This window comes from Propithecus coquereli, unplaced genomic scaffold (assembly GCF_000956105.1).
Source record: "Propithecus coquereli isolate 6110/MARCELLA unplaced genomic scaffold, Pcoq_1.0 Scaffold213, whole genome shotgun sequence".
NCBI classification, from domain to species: domain Eukaryota; kingdom Metazoa; phylum Chordata; class Mammalia; order Primates; family Indriidae; genus Propithecus; species Propithecus coquereli.
Genome location: NW_012146412.1, coordinates 4,032,473 through 4,037,654, shown reverse-complemented (window position 1 = coordinate 4,037,654; position 5,182 = coordinate 4,032,473).

The window sequence follows — 5,182 nt, the reverse complement described above, 5'->3', positions numbered from 1 at the left end:
TTAGTGGCTGTCACTACAAATTACTGTAGACATAGAAGCAATGTTAAATAGTCAGCCAACTCAGTTATGGACAAAAATTGATAGTATTTGGAATTAATTTATTGCAAAATATAAGTACGAGTGACCTTTGAGGTGAGCTTATGGATTTCAGAAATGGAAAACTTAGAAATAAACAACCCAGATCAACATTTAATTAAGACTATTATTAATATTAAACACATTAAGAGTATTTTATCAGCACAGTAAACAGCAGTGCAATCATCATAATAGCTACCATCTATTGATTTCTTAAAATAAGTCAAATAATATGTTAAACATTTTACAGCTATTATTGATTTAACTAATTTTTAGAGATATTTTAAGATGTGATGAGCCACAAAGATAAACAAAGTAGACCTACTTCATTATCATCTTGAAGCTTACAGTAAGATAGCAGAGGCAGCTATTACTCAAATGTTCACACAGATTTTTATATATGTGTGTATAACATATTTGTGTATTATGTGTATACATTACATATAAGATACTACATGTATAGCATACATATGTATAGATAAATATATAATACATACTCCATAGTATATCTATCCATGCATACATATGCATCTGTATATGTACATGTATATACAACATATACACATACACATATAATTATATTTAAACCATAGGAGTTTGATGATCTTTATATTTAACCTTAAACATAGTCATTGCATATGTTTCAAGTTAATAAATGTTAGTTGAGACAGAAGAAATGGTTTTCCCCTATCCCTATCTTTAATGCATGTGGAGGGAGTTTCGAACACTCCTGGCCTGTCTTTGCCCCCATTGAATCCCACTCCACACATTCTGCCCCATGATGGTGAAGTAACTTATTTAGTTGGAGTATTTGGAAGGAGGAACTAGTCCCATGAGCCCTTCTCCTTCATATGTTTGGGCTGCCCTCAGGAAGCCAGAGTTCTGTGTTACTCTTCCATGCTGTCAGATATACGAGAAGTCTAATCCACCCATAGCACCCAGATCCTGACGTGTTGTCTACAAGCAACATTTAATTCCTCATCTGCCTGACTCCTGTCTGCCTATCCATTCATTTCAGGTACCACCCATATTTGTGATAAGTATTAGAAACCAACAAAATTCTATGCTACAGAAAAATAAGGAGAAGGTATGGTTTTTGACTGGTAAATCAGAAAAGTTCTTTTTAAACAAGTGACATTTAAACTGAGAAGTAAAAGCGGGGTGGAAGCGAGCTCTATGTGCTGGGCATGTGGGGGCGGGTGGAGATGTGTTCCAGGCAAGGAAGAGCACTTGCAAAACCTCGGAGGCAGCAAAAAGCAGGAACTTTGGAGGAACCGAAAAAAGATCTTTCAGCTAAATAGTGAATAAAGTAGAGTAAAAGAAGATGAAGTTGGAGGGACAGGTAGCTACACCATGCAGGGCCTTAGAGGCCATGTCCAGGATTTGGGATTTTATCAGAAGGGCAATAGAAAGTAATTGAATGGATTTAAGAGAGGAGAACATAATTTATTTCCTTGTCCTGTATAATCTTCAAAACAACCCTAAATAGATGGTACTATTTTTATGCTCACATTTCAGCTGAACAAATTGAGATACAGAGAGGTTAAACTATAAATGTATTACTTGGTAGTACATAATTCCAGGGACCATCCTTTTAACCACTCAGCTATTCCGTGTGTTCAAAAGAAGTCCACAGTCTAATCTGTAGAAATTTCATGATATATGTGCATTTACGAACTATGATTTACAAATAATGTGTATGACTAATTCACTAGCTTTTTTGAGGTATTTATAAAATTATTTTGTATTTATAATTCAATACCTCTGTGTTTAGTGAAATAAAATGGACAATCCAGTGAATTCATCCTTCCAGTTTCTACAGTAGAATTCCAAGAAGTTAGAGAAGATTTAACTTTAAAAATGTGAGGTGCCTCTTTTGTGTTTTATAAACAAATTTGATAATTTTCCCAAACCACGTAATTGAAAATAGATTAAAAGAAGGGGACAAGAGGATAAAAATATCTTAGTACTTCCTGAAACTGTTTTGGTGGATTTGGCAATAAAGATGCTAACTAAGTTACTTTCTCTGTATCTGAGTGCCAGAAACTGACACATGACACAGTGTGTACATTGGTTACTACGAACTCGCACGCCCGCAATGGCTGTTATTCTTACTTTAGAAAATAGAGATCCATATGTCCTGTTTCTCTGTCTGAAAAGGCAGTGTTCTAAGTTTCTCCAAAACACCTTTTCTGGAAAAGAGCTCTATCAGCCATTTGATCATTTTCGCAGTGTGAAATGTGACAGCCGTCTCAGTTACTCTGAGCAGCAGGTGTGCACACCTTCAAAGACCTCCCTCTAGTCTGCGTTTCCTTCACTCCGCACGGCTTCTGTGGCATCCTGTGTAATGGTTTTGTGTTTTTTCCTGTGGAAACTCTCATAGCCACATTACTTCAACTTCAATCTGGTTTAGCAATCAGAAAACATAGTGTCTGCCCAGTACATTTTGCAAGCATTTTAAGAAAACCGTGGTAGCCATGCTTGATTGAACTGTTCTTTCTTTCACTGGTAAAGGAACTACTGCTCATGCCTTCATTCAGCCATGAATGCTTGGCTTTTTCAAAACAGTTTCTAGGACACCAAAAAAGGGGATTTTTGTTTTTCATTCATCTTAAAAAAAAAAAGAAACAAGAAAATAAAACAGCACTAGAAACAGTCCCTTGCCTTTATGTTCTGGGGGGAGATGGTTTTTACAAAGCAATAAAAAAAAAAAGAAAGCAATTTAATTTGTTAGATTATCTTCATCATATGCACAATGTACTTCCAAATAAAAAATAAAATATTTAAACAATCATCAGATGGGTAAATGTTTACTGAAACAGCAGAATTCAACAGGGAGCAGTTAATTATAAAGAATTTTAGTCTTTCTTCCATTTTCCCTTCCAAACTGTGCTTTTGAATTTACCCTTCTCCTGGCCCTGAATGAAATACAGGGTGTTTCCACAAGATTTTTTCATGTGTGTGATCAATGATAAAAGCAGTTTAATATATGTGATAAAAATTTCCAGTCTGATCGCGTATGGAAGCCTAACTCCAGTCCAGTTCATTACAAAGCCTGCGGTGCTCCGTCGCCACCCCTCCTGCACGCCTGCTTCAGGTCTGGAAGCCTGGCCTGGGGTGGTGGGTGGGATGAGGAGGGTGAAACTTTTTCTTTTCACATGCTCACCTGTTCACAAGCTAGTACATCAGACCCCTCAAGGGTCAGCTCAAGGGGAAAAGGAGATTGAGAGCCTTAACTTAAAAATCATGAGATCGATACATTTGGAAAGGAGAGCTTTATTTCTCATAAAACATTGCAGTCCGAAGGGTGGTCATTCTGACAGTCAGGGAAGTATAGCCTCTGGCAAAGACCAGAGACTGACATTTGGAAGGAGGAGGGGTTGGGCCAGGGATTTATGCCAAATGGCTTGGCCAGGTATACATATTCAACAGGTTATAGGAGGATCTATGAATATTCATGAAGGCGGTCCTGATACACACATACTGGATAAACATGCATGTAGCATATGACCCGTGTTCAATTTGAGGTGAAGACTTAACATTTAAAAGTACTGTAATTAGGCCCTATACATCAAAAGGTGAAAGAGGGTCAGTCAAGTGTGCAGTCTCTATAAACCAGGCAGAGCCAGTCCATGGTCCATGGTCTTCTTGTCAGGAGAAAGTTACTAAAATCAGTCTCTTGTCCAATCTAAACTGTAGTATGGCTTGTGGAACAGGGAGTTGAGGGGGTCAGTGTCTGGCGGTGAGCTACAAATTGTTTTAATATTGCTTATCTCGAGGCCAGTGCTTGTTTAGCTGCTAGAGAAAAAGAAAAACTTTATGTCAGTTAGAACATAGTTATTCTTTAAGTTCAGGGGTCCTTGACTTAATCCTGGTCTGCCGTGGCCTTGGGTCCTGTTTATAATTTGGCATCTTATTGCCACAAAGAATCTGTCAGTCTTATGATCTCTATTTTAGCATTAATACTGGTCAGTTGTTGTGTCTAAGCCCCAGAAAGAAGGGGGTATAATAAGGCACATCTGACCTCCTGCCCCATCATGGCTGGGAACTCAGTTTTTCAGGTTTTTGGGGGGTCCTCTTGGTCAAGAGGGGGTCCATTCAATAGTTGGGGACTTAGGATTTTATTTTTAGTTTACAAGAGGAAGGGCAGTCTCTTAAGTGGTGGATGCAGTTGTAATTTTTTGTCTCTTTCTCTCTTAGTTATATTTTTACTCAATCCCCAACCTACCTACCAACCACTGCTAGAGTCTGGATTCCGTTTGCTGCTCCTGAGATGCTGGGAATACTCCCTTTCGGGCAGCAGCTTTTGACACCCCTCTTGGGCCCTTTTTTGGTGCATTAAGTTTCTTTCTTTAATAAACTAACTGCTCCCAGAGACCTGCCTCAAACTTCTGTCCTACTCTCTGCAGTCTCTAGCAATGTTCAAGATACACAGCTCACACTTACTTCAGATGTGTGAACTGTTATCCTACCTTCTTCAAAGCTGAACCTCAAACCTGCTTTACACACCACATCTAACACCACTAAGAATAATAGATAACAGCCTTTGGCCAAGTGTATCGTTTTGTAGACATGAATTAAAACAAAAACAAGCTACTACATCAACAAGGCTGGCTTGTTGTAGGCGTATGTGCATACATGCATGTATGGGCAGGCATATTTATTAGACAATACCCATATTTATGAATACTAGGGTTATATTTATTAAATACTACCCACATGCAAGCCCAATACATGAACTATCTATCTCTCTTATTCCTCACAACAACTCAATGAATTAGATGCTATTATTAGCCTCTTTTTATAGGTGAGGGAGTTTAGAGGTTTAAGGGTTTAAGTAACTTGCCAGAGATCACCCGCTTTGTAAATGGTGGAGCTAGAACTCAAGTTTGGTATTATTGTCAGATGCATAGGCTTAGCTCACTGCAATTACTACATCAGATCACCTTCTTATGGGACTGGAATGTTATTAGTTTAAGTAGTGACTAGAACCGGGCTATTAAAATGGTTTCTTGCATCTGTAGCCAAAAGTTTGCCCAGATAACAGACCTCAACCACAACTTTCATCTCTGTGTTATTGATAGAAATCTTTCACCGAGTGAGGTGT